Source organism: Lytechinus pictus, unplaced genomic scaffold (genome assembly GCF_037042905.1).
Source record: "Lytechinus pictus isolate F3 Inbred unplaced genomic scaffold, Lp3.0 scaffold_22, whole genome shotgun sequence".
NCBI lineage: Eukaryota > Metazoa > Echinodermata > Echinoidea > Temnopleuroida > Toxopneustidae > Lytechinus > Lytechinus pictus.
The window spans coordinates 880,041-895,451 of record NW_026974142.1 but is presented as its reverse complement, the minus strand read 5'-3'; the positions used below and the strand labels follow the sequence as shown (position 1 = coordinate 895,451).

The 15,411-nt window shown below is 39.7% G+C and overlaps 1 long non-coding RNA gene across 1 annotated transcript; it reads right to left on the bottom strand.

Annotated features, from left to right (window-relative positions):
• Positions 1-4,644: 4,644 nt before the first annotated feature.
• On the bottom strand, positions 4,645-15,041 carry LOC129263003 (uncharacterized). Its single transcript, XR_010296834.1, has 3 exons — positions 14,929-15,041; positions 7,236-7,355; positions 4,645-6,878 (listed from the first exon to the last, which is right to left on the bottom strand). It is a non-coding gene; the product is annotated as an uncharacterized LOC129263003 (long non-coding RNA).
• Between the last annotated feature and the right edge of the window lie 370 nt (positions 15,042-15,411).

Genomic DNA, 15,411 nt, shown 5'->3' with positions numbered 1-15,411 from the left:
TACGGTAAAGACAGTTCTGCAGGATTATCACAGTAAAGTATCACAGCTGCAGGACAAGACCAATAATGCCACACAAGATATCCAAGAACAGTATCACAGGAAAAGTACTGCAGGAATTGTCATGCAGTACGGTCTCTTGGTATTCCTGCAGTACTGGCCTGTAATATTCTTGTACAAGTTTCCTGTGGTACTATGTTACAGGCATATGGTATTCCTGTAGTACTGCCCTGTGATACTGTTCTGTAGTACTGTCCTGTGCTTCTCTCCTGTGATACTGGTCTGTGGTATTCCTGTAGTACTGTCCTGTGATACTTTTCACTACCACATGATAGTATCACAGGACATTATCCCAAGTTAGTACTACAGGAATACCACAGGAAAGTACTACAGGACAGTATCGCAGGATTTAATTAAATACTGCAGGCCTGTGGTGGTATTCCTGTAGTACTGTCCTGTAATACTGGCCTGTGGTATTCCTGTAGTACTGTCCTGTGATACTGTCCTGCGATACTGTCCTGTAGTACTATCCTGTGGTATTCCAGTAGTACTGTCCTGTGATACTCTCCTGGGGCGGTATTCTGAAAATCGTGTTAACTTTGGTGTTAAATATCGTGTTATCTCTCTGATTTAACACGCCCCTAACACACCCCCAAATCGGTATTCTGAAAACCGTGTTATCTGCGTGTTATCTCATCTCGTGTTATCTTCGGCTCCTCCCACTCTGCATCTATTTAATCCAATCAAATGTGCTGTTACAGAAACAAAACGCGCAAAATTTTCAGGGAAAAGGGGAGTGCGCGCTCGGTGACACGAAGCTTGCATTGTGACATCATTTTTGAAAGCGCATACAGCTAAATAAAAGTTAGAGCAAGAAAGAGACGTCGGGAGGGGTGATTGTGAAAATTAAGAATGGATTATTTCAGACAGCATGGATACAAAACTATGACAGGAGACAGAGGCCTCGATGGATTGTGGAGCAGGCAGGGGACAATCGCACCTAAATATGGGGGCAAGCATAATTCATACATGCCCCCAATAATTTTAAGAACTTGAAACAATAAATATGCAATGTAAATTTTGAAAATAACTTTAAGAAAAAATAAACCTGACATAGAAATATCAAACATACAAAATTGTTTTGTTTTCTTTATTAAAATTTGATGCGTATAGCGATCAGCCCTCCCCCCTCCAAAAAAAAAAAAGCATATAGAAGCATATAGATTGACTGGCGAGATAGATGAATTAAGGATAACCTAGAAGCATTGAGAGTAAAACTAGTGTAAATACTGGAACTATATAACCATTGAAAAAAAAGGGGGGGGGGAATTGTGAATATTATAGAAGAGTTCCCCAATCGCCAATTCTATTCCTTTTAATATCTGTTTGTGACTTTTTTAAGACGTTTTAAATTTTCTTCCTCTCCTTTTATCTTTTTTTGTATTTTGGCAAAAAGTAACCAAATAAATAACTCATGAGCATTATGATAATAATTTTAATTAATCCAAAATAAATATGCATTCGAAGTGTATTTTCACAGGAAATTCCAAAGAAATTGTTGTTTAATCATTGTTAGTAGAGATAAAGTTAGATGGAAAATAATGCTGGAAAAATGAAATAATATTAAAGTAAATTCTGGCAGACGATAGCTATATGCCCGTAGTGTTCTTTTTGACGTTTGTGTCTGCTAGAAAAAGTGCAGCCATCGATCGTCATAACTTAACCTCTCCTTAACGCAGTGTTAAATGTTCGTGTTATCTTTGAACCAAATTTTAGCTAACACCATTTTCAGAATACCAAATTTCGTGTTATCTTCCTCCTTAACACCGCGTATGGGGGTTGCGCGTTGTGCACTGCGTATTTCATGACCATGCGCGGTGTTACCACTTGGGCCGCGTGTTTTTATGCTAACACGATTTTCAGAATACCAATCGTGTTAGCTAACACCGTTTTTGTGCTAACACGGTTTTCAGAATACCGCCCCTGTTGTACTGTCCTGTGATACTCTCCTGTGATACTATCTTGTGATATTCTTGTGGTAGCCCTTACAAAAAATTCCTGTAGTACTCTGTGATATGTACTGCAGGAAGTATCACAGGAAAGTACTGCAGGAATTACGTGCACGTAATTTGGGACGGTACTACAGAAATGTACAACAGGAGTACAACAGGTCCGTGTCCTGTGATACTTCCTGTGGTAACAACCGCTACAACAGCTACAACCACTACCACACCACTACTAGTACTACAGGACAGTATCACAGGAATATCACAGGATAGTATCACATGATAGTATGACAGGACAGTATGACAGGACAGTACTACAGGAATTCCGCAGACCAGTATCACAGGGAAGTACTACAGGACAGTATCGCAGGACAGTACTACAGGAGTACCACAGGCTTCTGGTACTGTGTCCTGTAGTACTGTCCTGTGATACTGGTCTGGCATTCCTGTAGTACTGTCCTGTGATACTGGTCTGGTATTCCTGTAGTACTGTCCTGTGATACTATCCTGTGGTGATAAATAGTATCACAGGACAGTATGACAGGACAGTACTTTAGGAATTCCGCAGACCAGTATCACAGGAAAGTACTACAGAACAGTACTACAGGACAGTACTGCAGGAATACCGCAGGCTTCTGGTACTGTGTCCTGTAGTACTGTCCTGTGATACTGGTCTGGTATTCCTGTAGTACTGTCCTGTGATACTGGTCTGGTATTCCTGTAGTATTGTCCTGTGATACTGGTCTGGTAGTCCTGTAGTACTGTCCTGTGATACTGGTCTGGTATTCCTTTAGTACTGTCCTGTGATACTATCCTGTGGTGATAAATAGTATCACAGGACAGTATGACAGGACAGTACTTTAGGAATTCCGCAGACCAGTATCACAGGAAAGTACTACAGAACAGTACTACAGGACAGTACTGCAGGAATACCAAGAGACCTTACCGCAGGACAATTCCTGCAGTACTGTCCTGTGGTATTCCTGTGATACTGTTCTTTGATATCTTCTGTGGCATTATTGGTCTCATCCTGCAGCCTTCTTGTGATACTTTACTGTGGTAATCCTGAAGGGATATTCTTGTTGATTTCCTGTGACAATCCTATGGTATTGTCCTGTAGTAGTCTGTGCGATTTTCTCACGACACCGTCCTGCACTGGTTTGTTAGGCGTAGTAGTTTGTAAGAATTTCCTGTGATCCAGCACAACAACTTTGACATCTTGACTAATGAAAAGAGGGGTGAAAAAACCCACAAATTTGCAAAGACGTTAAAAGCATATTCACATACCTTTATTATGTATGAGTTGTACTATGCACAGTATAGAACATCTTTGATATCATAAATGACTGCTAGAATAATGCAGTAACATTTCATCTTTAGGATAATACATGTACAAAGATTTATATCCACCAACATTGAGATGCCACATGAACTACTTTCACTATTCATACATTGCTGCCATTTTGAGATCACATAAAGAAAGCTAGATTCGACCCAGAATCCTTCCCTCTAACACAACATTAAGCGATTATTATCAATACCTTGGTCACATTCCTTGACCGGTTGCCTTACGGCGAGACAAAATCAGCAGTTTTAGGTATTCCTGTACAAACCATCCACGTGTAGCTGGTAGTAGCTGGTACAAGGATGATTAAAACTGCTAATTTTGACTCGACGTAAGGCCACGAGCCGGCGAATGTAACCAAGGCTTAACCAGTATTATGGTTGCAAAAAACCTGTAATAGCTGAGCAATTGCATTTTCCCCTTCTTGTCAACACCCGATTGGCTTAATACTAAAAGCAGAACATCCTTTACTCAACCATGTTATGAAACAATGGATAACCACTTCTGCATGTACAGATAATGCATGGTGCACATACAGTAAGGGATGAAATTATGATGTGTTGATCACCAGTATAAACTTAGTACATGAACGTAATCATAATCACTTCATTTTGCTTAGAATTCACTTAAGTCCATAAATACTGAAATATATTTTTGAATGAATTTCACATGATTTAGAATGTTCACCATAGGTTAGAAAAAATATGAACATAAGATTACTTTGCCAAAACGTAGATCAAATCTATTGAGACATTAACCTTTTTGACATTGAATAGGCATATCATTGTTTTACACAGTCTTCTTGTCTAAGAATTGCTCCAACTACGTATTGAAGGGTTATATATGAATGTAAGCATGAGCCCATCATAAACACGAAATTGCGGCATGTAATTTGATTTGCTACATGTCATAATTGATAACTAAATGACGTTCAATACTTGATGTTGCTACATAAAATAATTAAGGTCATGTGGCAACGTGAATTCATACCTACTCGAGCCATTTAGTAATTTCAATTAGTATATGACCTAATTAATTATGACATATAGCTCAAAATTGACCAATTTGATTGACCTCAAGTATTTGAAGTAGCAACATCAATTATTTAACATAAGCACTCTCAATCGACGTGGAGTAACTCTTCTTTAGGTCATGTTACTATTCGAATTGGAACATGTTATTGTTTAGGTCATGCAGCAATTCAAATTACTTGCTCAAGTAAACAATTACAATTGTAATATCACGCAAAATGAATTAGCTGTACATGACATAATTCTGTTTTTTGATGGGCTTATGCTTCCACATATTAAGTAAATAGCTTTAATTCTTAATGATTATCCAAAAATTCATATACATAAAATAAACCAATATGAAGAGCATCATATCCAAAGTGATCACCAGTTCACCCAATGTTACAGTACAAAAATAAAAAGCTGATTTTCTTATGTACTTTCACACACGTTATACATGTGCACTGTATGTCACGTGACCCTGGCAGACAATAGAATTGACAAGCAGTGAGTCCTACATGTACATGTAGCTGCCTGGTTTGCATACTTTAATGTTATATGAATTTCAATCATGGCCATGTGCTGTTTATACACTAAATGAAGGGATCTTGTCATAATGTTATGTCAATTAAAAACTAAATAAAATCCCAATTATCCTGAATAGACTAGCCCCCTTGCAATGGACATTGTAATCTTGTTTTCTTTTACCTTTCATTATTTTTGAAAATTTTCATACAACTAGGGCTGGGACTAAAACCCGAGTACCCGGGTCCCGCCCGGAAGCCTTGGGTACCCGGGTAGAAAAATCAATACCCGATACCCGAAAATTGCTCACCAGTATAATGTACATGTATTTGATTTGTATTGCGTAGTGTAAGACATGATTGTAACTCATCACAAAAGTACACAAGCCTCATTTTGAATTTCACCAATTACCCTCTAAATATCCATAAATATACAAGTTTTTAAGTGATGATGATGTGACCGAGATCGTTCAATCATCGCCATGTTTCTTTTGCAGCGCAGTGACGTCATCCAGCCACTGCGACGCAAACCAATTTATGAATGAAAATATAGTAAGCATGCGCATTGCAAGCCTCAGACCCACTCAGTATTCCGTCAAAACAAGTCTGCAATACTCTGTCACCTCATACCAAAATCGACCTACGAAGCGCCAGCCAATCACGTTCTTGTTACCATTTTTAGTTCATCATAAACCGAAAATGGGAACACGATCGTGATTGGCTGGCGCATTTGACGCTCCGAAACCCTGAAATCAATTGACTTTGTTCACGTAGCGATACAAACTCACGAACACGATGTAATATCGACGCTACTTCGTAAGATTTTGACGGAAAAGCAAGAAGTAATAAAAATTTGCTTACCTGTGCAGTATCGGTGAGAAAACCTTTTATAATTCATATGAAATATAGGAAAGTGGAATTCTAGGTCGATTTTGGTACGAGGTGACAGAGTATTGAAACTTAATTGTTTCGATTGAATACTGCGTGGGGCACGGGAGGCTTGCAATGCGCATGCTTACTATATTTTCATTCATAAATTGGCTTGCATCGCATTGGCTTGATGACGTCACCTATGGGGTTTTTCCACCAGTCATATTTCAAGTGACATGATTTTCGGGTACCCGCCCGAAAATTACCACGGGTACCCGAAGAGAAAAAACCCGAAAGTCCCAGGCCTACATACAACTCTTTGGTTTTTTTTTTATACTTTATCAAAGTTTTTATGATTATAAATGTAATTAAATAATTTGACTTTAATCTTGATAAATGTATATTACTGGTATACTAATTGTGAATTTTTAGCAAGAAACAGTATTTGTGTTGGATTAATACATAAAAATGTTTCAAAATTTCGGAACAGCGTACCCAGGCATCACAAATTTGGTCTCAAAAGATGTGCAAGACTTGAAAGTAAAAAGGCAGCTAACAGCCTCCCAGTTATTAACCCTCAGTTAAATTGGACTAATTTGACCCACCCCCCCTTCCAAAAATTTTGCGACCATGCTGTCGCACAATTTTTTTAAAACATGCCTCTTTCTAGTCTTGTGCATCTTTTGAGACCAATCTTGTGTCACCCGGTACGTGGTTCTGTAATAACGTGACATTATGTAAGTACATGTCATACCAAAAATTGCTCAAAAACGTGATTTTGGGTACAAAGTCAATGCAATAGAGGAAAAAGTATGATTTTGTATTCTAATTACGCATAAATTAGTATTATCACTTAATAACAATTTGCGTGAAATAATTTACAATTTAATTTGGTAAATTATGCCCTAGACAACCCATGTGCCTATGTAAGACGCGATTGTGCGGTCGAGATCTCAAGGGAGGGGGGGGGGGGGCCCTGGAAACCCCCTCCCCTCCCCCCCTTCCCCGGCCATATCAACTCCCAAAATACCCTGGCCTTAGTTGACTTTCTGGCTCCTCTTGAGTAGTCACCATTCATTGGACAGCTTGTTTTTATCCACGTCTGCATAGCACGAGGCAGCTTAATCTGTAGAAAAAAACACACGTACCATTACGATAACATGAACAACATAAAAATACAAGAAATAAGGTGTTTTGCCACCATCTAGATCTCTTTTCACAAGTACATACCTATCGGATCATGAGGTCCTTGCGGCTATCTCTCTTAGCATATTCTTGCTTATAAAGCAAACTAAGCCGAAGAGTGACAAACAATTTATAATGCAAACAAATTGTCATAAGCACATATTGAAACTCTTTAATAAAAAAATGAAGAATAAATCTACATCTTCTAACAAGGATTACACTGTATGCCACTGCATGAATACAATCTGCTTAATTTTGCAATTATAATATCTACTGAAGTGAATGCCTACATAATCACCTTTTATGAACTCCAACCGTGTCTTGTACATGATCATGGCCTTTTCTGTGTACACCTGTAGTATCTTTCCCACATAATGCTGGACTTGTTGCTCGATCATCCAGAGATCCCTCTTTGAATCTTTAATGAAATGAAATGAATTTGAGTGACATAGTAAAATTTTATTTGCAGATTAATAAAAATACATAATGATAAAACTTCTTCATTTCCATATTTCAGTGCTACAATTCAGGTGCAAAGAGTCATATTCTTTAATAATATTCAACATAAAATCAATGAAAACTAGTGCTGTTGTCGATAGGCCTCATATCGACATTGATGTCGACAAACAAAGGATTTTCAAAATTCCGACATGTCGACCTGCACGCACCCACATCGACATGTAAACATAAAATAAAAAGGGGTCTAGCCTACAGTCACGAGTGTAAAGATTAGCTGAAAAGTTAGAAGCATTTATCCACAGTAATTGGCGCGATTAAAAGGTTTATTCAGCTTAGCAGCGCATTAAATGAAAAAAGAATACCTGCGAGCTGTGCGGCAGTAGAAATACGTCAGTGCAGGGCCGGCCTGCCCGATCGAGCCGCCCTCGATATCCCGCTATAGCGAGCGTAGCGAGAGTAGCATTCACCGTACCCATCCACGGAAATATGTACCCATCGCGCGCTATTCACCGTGCTTGATAATACGTTGCTCCTCAATGCATTACTTTTCACATAAACGTGAACAGCAGCGAACACGTGTTTTTGTCAAAGTTGTGACAGCAGCAATTGAGCGCTTACTTCATATCACGAAGTCACAGAAAACTTCCCTTCATTCGTTTGGAGATCGTTGCACGGATCGCCTCGGAAGTGATACTGAAATTATCGGTCGATTTTCATTATTTTTCATTGTCAAATTGAGGAGCTTGCGTTTGCAGCACATGGTACCAGCGTATACTACGCAATGATCACTGTTGTAATTGGTGATTCTCAAATTGGCTACGAGTGTTATTGCGCAATGCTTTCGAGACCGGATCGTGGTACAAAAACTTGATTCTCCAGAAAAAAATGTGGATTAAATCGGTGATTTTGGAAGTGAATTCACTCCAGCTTGGTAAAAAATATGTTTTCCAGAACTGAGCCTGTATTATATAGATCTAGTGTGGGGATATCACTCGTGTCAAGGTGAATATATTTGATTGAGAGTGTTGTTCCACGATCGAATGCTTTTTTTATGTTAGGGAGCCCAGGCTAAATTACGGTCCCTTTTTCATGTCGACATTGTCGATGTCGGGATTAATTTGTAAGCGACATGTCGACATAGATTTTTGTTCCCGACAACAGCACTAATGAAAACATTAAAAGTAGAGGAGCATTTTAACCTTACTCACAGTCTGTTATTGTCGCTAAAGTCTTTACAATAAGAAGATTGGACACTTTGCCGACATCGCGTAATGCTTTGCATCGATTTACATGTATAATAGTCTTTGTGCCTAGTCTTTTCTATGTAGTGTCTTTAATATGTAGATAAAACATGCGTCCTTTAGCTAATTAGACGAACAATTTTGGAAATTAAAGACGGATCCATATTTTATCAACCGGAGGAGAAATTAGTGCTTAAATGAAGCTATTTGAGGGATATTGATGATATTTAGGGTGAATTGACTTCACATCTTTTCGTAAGTTTGTCATGTTCATAGAAGGCCGGACTTGATTTTATAGAAACCTCTTTTAAATTTGTGGGATTGCCTACCTCGAGTGAAGTTCGTGCAGGCTCCACTCCACTTCACTATTGCTACACTACGCTCCACCTACCCAAACTTTGAGACCGTGAACTGGATCTGATATTCCGAGTGACAAAAAGTGGTATTTTATGGGGGGGATATAAAATTCATGCAACATCACGCTCTTTAAAAAAATTAAAACTAATATTCTTCCTGCACACAAAGTTTCACTTCTTCCCCATGCCTCTATCCGTCTCAAAATTGATGATTTAGAGCCAACATGAAGTTTCTCACACGTATCAATATTCAATACATCGCATGCGCGTGAGGTCGGTCGGGTCAGACCAGACCCGGTATATCGCGCATATTGCATCCGCATGCAATGTTTTGAAATCGGCAGCGAATTATAAATATGTGTGAGGAACTTCATGTTGGCTCTAAATCACCAATTTTGAGACTGATAAAAGCATGGAACTAAATGAAACTTTGTGTAAAGTAAGAATATTAGTTTTAATTCTTTTTAAAAATCAAGATGTTGCATGAATTTTATATTCCCCACCCCCATAAAATCCCACATCTGTCACTCAGAATATCAGATCGAGTTCATGGTCTCGAAGTTCGAGTAGGTGGAGCGTAGTGTTGTGTAGCCGTAGTTAAGTGGAGTGGAGCCTGCACAAACTTTGCTCGAGGTAGGGATTGCCATGCAACTGTTGACATTGTACACAGCGGCACGTAATACACCCATCGGTGCTCTCTTGGCTTTCCATGTGATGCCACTACCGTCTATCATTAAGAAAGAAGTTGACAGGTTGAAGGTTTGGAGGTGTCATAAATATTTACTATTTAGTTAGGTTGTTGTCCAAAATCTGGCGCTAATGCAGTTTCGCACCGGCCGATTACCAGCAAACCTCATCACCAATACTTGTTCCCAAATGTCATGACAAGTCTCTCAGTCACATGTTAATGTCAATATACCCAATACTTTACAAAATATCGTAATCGAGAACGGCTGTATTTCGGCTTTGATCTCAACGTCGTTGAACTAATCCGTAGACATCGCTTCGCGGATCACTCGGATTCGCCGTGCGCAGTATGTTGATATGGACTGAATTTAGCAACCAAATCATGTGAACATGTGGCAAACGAACTGCCAGCATGCCGCATGTGAATCTTTTGGTTGCATAACTTCAGTCCATATCAACATGACGGCGAGCGGTGAAGCCAAGCGAAGCGATGTTTGACTGAGGATTCGAACGATCGATGCCTTCAAGATCACAGTCAAAATACAGGTGTTACCGCTCGCAATATTTGGAAAAGCGGCGCTAATGCAGTTTCGCACCGGCCGATTACCAGCATACCTCATCACCAATATCTGTTCCAAATGTCATGACAAGTCTCGCAGTCATATTTCGATGTCAATATACCTACTCCTTTTCAAAATATCCTGATCGGGAACGGCTGTATTTCGGCTTCGATCTTGACCTCGTTGATCTAATCCGTAGACATCGCTTCGCAGATCGCTTGGATTTGCCATCGCTGTAATGTTAATATGGACTGAATTTAGCAACCAAATAATGTGAGCAAAGCGGTGTTTGACTGAGGATTCGATGTCTTCGAGATCGCAGTCAAAATACAGCCGTTACCCCTCACAATATTTGGGAAAGCAGTGGGTATATTGATATCGAAATGTGAACCAAGAGACTTGTCATGACATCTGGGAACAAGTATTGGTGATGAGGTATGCTGGTAATCGGCAGATGCGAAACTGCATTAGCGCCGGAAAAGCAGTGGGTATATTGACGACGAAATGTGACTGAGAGACTTGTCATGACTAGCCTGGAGGCATCTGGGGAGTAAAATTATTTCTACTATACGTAGGCTTAGCACATAAATATTTATTGGCTAATGCAAGTATTTTATAATTCACGATTATCATCGGCTGAAGTTTGTTTTTTTTAATTGGCACTGCTCATGATATCGTCGCCCTCTCTTATACACGTATTTTAACTAGGCTACGAACAAAGAAGGAAATATGGCGACAAGATCATCGGTGAGTATCTGCTCATCTTCTCACATGATTTTTCTTAATATTTGTATTATTTTTCGTGTAAAAAACTTTATAAGTGCCTAATGGGGGGAAATGAACTTCTTTTCCATTTACAAAATTGAGTGATAAGCAAGTTAAATAAATCAAATATTTTGGAGCAACATTGTTTTCTCAAAAAACTCTCCTTCGTGTGGCCCAATGCCTTGCCAGGCATCATGGGGAGTAAGCCTACATATACATGTAGTAGAAATAATTTTACTCCCAGACACCTCCAGGCTAGTCATGACAAGACATGATTTGGGACAAAGTATTGCTAGCCTATTAGTGATGAGGTATGCTAGCACTGTAATCGGCGGGTGCGAAACTGCATTAGCGCCCCCGATCTTGCCTTTCTTGAAATGGTTAGCGGACAAGTAGCTTACTATCTTTGATTTAGTCAAGAAGTTAGACTTACGACGGTGTTGAAGCCTGGAGGCGTTTGGGGAGTGAAAGTAATATACTGTACGTATGGTCACTCCCCTTACGCCTGGCATTTGTACTTATAGGCTCCCACACACCAAAGAAAAATGCAACTATAAAAATGCGCCAAACTGCTAGTTATGTTTAGATTCTAGTTTTAACACTTCTGTACATGGGTAAAAATATTGGTTGGCAACGTTTGGCAAAAAATGGATAGTTATGGTTACAAAATGATGCCAGAATTATATGAATTAATAAAAGTAGAAGAGAGTTTACTTACACTTGTTGACATCGCCATCTTTGTAAATGCAACCTAGTTACGTTATGCGTATAGAGGGCGGCAAAATCATGAGCGGTGCTAGATTAAAAAGTGCTAAAATGTCCCGCTTCTAGTGCTGTTGTCGGAAACAAAAATCAATGTCGACATGAAAAGGGGACCGTAATTTAGCCTAGGCTCCCTAACATAAAAAAAGCATTCGATCGTGGAACAACACTCTCAATTAAATGTATTCACCTTGACACGAGTGATATCCCCACACTAGATCTATATAATACAGGCTCAGTTCGGGAAAACATATTTTTTACCAAGCTGGAGTGAATTCACTTCCAAAATAACCGATTTAATCCACATTTTTTGTACCACGATCCGGTCTCGAAAACATTGCGCAATAACACTCGGAGTCAATTTGAGAATCACCAATTACAACAGTGATCATTGCGTATTATACGCTGGTACACATGTGCTGCAAACGCAAGCTCCTCAAATTGACATTAAAAAATAATGAAAATCGACCGATAATTTCAGTATCACTTACGGGGCGATCCGTGCAACGATCTCCAAACAAATGAAGGGAAGTTTTCTGTGACTTCGTGATATGAAGTAAGCGCTGAATTGCGGCGGTCACAACTTTGACAAAAACACGTGTTCGCTGCTGCTCACGTTTATGTGAAAAGTAATGCATTTAGGAGCAACGTTTTATCAAGCACGCGATGGATGGGTACGGTGAATGCTACTACGCTACGCTCAGCTCGCTATAGCGCTAGATATAGATCTAGAGCGAGTCGGGATCGAGGGCGGCCGGCTCGATCGGGCAGGCCGGCCCCACACTGACGTATTTCTGCTGCTGCACAGCTCGCAGGTATTCTTTTTTCGTTTAATGCGCTGCTAAGCTGAATAAACCTTTTAATCGCGCCAATTACTGTGGATAAATGCTTCTAACTTCTCAGCTAAGCTTTACACTTGTGATTTTAGGCTAGACCCCTTTTTATTTTATATTTACATGTCGATGTGGGTGCATGCATGTCGACATGTCAGAATTTTGAAAATCCTTCGTATGTCGACATCAATGTCGATATGAGGCCTATCGACAACAGCACTACCCGCTTCAATCACTAAACTAGAAATACGTGGAAGTCGTGTACACCCAAGCAAAACATCGCCAGCGAACTCGATAAGTGACCGCCGCCATTTTGCTAGGTCAATTGTTCGAGAATGCGCCGTAGAAGGCAAGATGCAATATGTTTTCTCTTTGTATTTCTAACTTAGTTCAGTGGTTGGACATTTTAGCACTTTTTAATCTAGCACCGCTCATGATTTTGCCGCCCTCTATATGCGTTACGTAACTAACTTAGGTTGCATTTACAAAGGATCAAAGATGGCGATGTCAACAACAAGTGGAAGTAAACTAAACTCTCTTCTACTTTAATTAATTCATATAATTCTAGCATCATTTTGTAACCATAACTATCCTTTTTTTGCCAAACGTTGCCAACCAATATTTTTACCCATGTACAGAAGTGTTAAAACTGGAATCTAAAGTTTTTAACTAGCAGTTTGGCGAATTTTTATACATATAGGCCCTAGCCTAATTAGGTCCTACTCCTAGTTGCATTTTCCTTTGGTGTGTGGGAGCCTATATATAAGTACAAACGCCAGGCGTTAGGGGAGTGACAATACGTACAGTATATTACTTTCACTCCCCAAACGCCTCCAGGCCACCCCTGACCTGGCTACAATCATGACAATCATGAACTCTTTGCCTACTGAGGTAGTCACAGCATCAACAATCAATGGCTTCAAGACAAAGTTAGACAAGTTCTGGTCTGCGTGGCATTATGTTCACGCATGGGAATAGTGCCTATTTCATTCCAATACATTAATTGGCACAGCACATTGCACAAATAGCACAGATCAAGACTCAGTTTTCGAACTTATCCAAGCTAGGAAGACAATCAAGCTAGGAAGACAACAAGATAGGAAGACAACAAGATACCATAAGGCCAGGGCACTAGTATTCAACCCGTTTGGAGAGTTTCCTCAAATATATAGAAATATAGAATTTACCTGAATTTCAGACCCGTCTTATTTCCAAGAGCAAATGCTGGTTATTCTTTTTCCGTTATTTTTTTCTTCAACCAGTTGACTGTGTGCGCGGGCGATCGAATTATACGGCGACGGATTTTGGTACTAGTATTCAACCCGTCGGTACTAGTATTCAACCTAGCGATGAAAGATGGCCCTGTCTCTCAATCTGCCCTTGTCCCATCCGACTATGTCTATGGACTAGACCATTTGAGATGAGACCAAACAGGGAATTAATCAAAGCCAGAGACTTACATAGATCTAGATCTAATTTAGCAATCTAAACCCTTTTGAGATTTGCTATCAATCCTCACTAGGTTGAATACTAGTACCATTCAGTGCAAAAGGCCATCGCCGCATAATTCGATCCTCCGCGCATACAGTCGACAGATTGCTGATGTGGTTTACGGTACACCATGTGAAGTGTTGTAGAAACAGTGGATAGGAGAAGAGAAGAAATGGATAGGCGAGAAAGTGGAGATTTGAGAGTAGAGTATTCTTTCTTGAAAGTAGTCCTGAAAAGGACTGTAAACCAGGAAAGATTGATGAGTTGAGAACAGCTTGAGTAGTAGAGCTAGTGAGGAGATGCTGGCTTGAGTCGGCGGGTAGAGATGATGAGTAGTAAAGAGACTCGACGTTTCGGGCAGGTTGACTGTCCCCCTACATGACAGCCGTCACTCCTGAAGACGGACAGTCAACAGTCGACAGATTGACAAAGAAAATATCGACAACAGATTACCCTGGAAATAACAAAGGTATGAAATTAAGATAAATTCCCTATTTCTAAATATTTTGGGGATTATGTCAAAATCTTTGAATTATGCCGGGTTGAATACTAGTACCCATACGGTAGACCTGGAAACTTGACTGCAGGAACAACTGTATTTTTCCAGTAGATGCGGTATAAAGGTATAAAGATGACAATACAAACATCCTCACCGCCGCCATCAATACTAGTACTAGCCAGCCGTTGGCCGTCCCCGGCCGCGCACACCGCAGATCAGCCCCCACCCGTTAAGCGATCGGGAACAACGGCAGTGCAGTGGCCGTACGGTAATGATTAAAAAGTCGAAGAAATTTAAGTGCATGCCGCGCCAAACTACGAAAAATTGATCTAACTTACTGTTTAGCCTGTTGTGTGAATGTCTTAAGAAGTCGTTGTCCGAATCTGATCCATATTCTGTTAGTTTTTGTTGAAATATTGACGGCCTTCTTCATCAAGCTTCAGGTTCAGCTGAGCATGCAGTTACGAACGTTTTTTTTCAAATGGCGGAACCGGAAACACGTATACCGTACGCGTGCAAATTACCGCAAATTACTAGTCCGTGCGTTTGTACGGCCGGGGAGGGGGGGGGGGGGGTCTTACTTTTTACTTGGCAACCAGACAATTTGACTATTTTCGCCATCATATATATCATATTATTAACGTAAAGTAATTGAATAAAGTAAAATTCATATATTTATTTCTTCTTCCTTTCTTTTTCTTTTCTATGTCTTTTAATTTTTTCTTTCTCTTTATTCTTTTTTTTAATATAAGGATAGGATTTAAAAACATGTCTCACAATTTAAAACCAGGGCTTTTACTGAAAATATGTTATATAGGCCT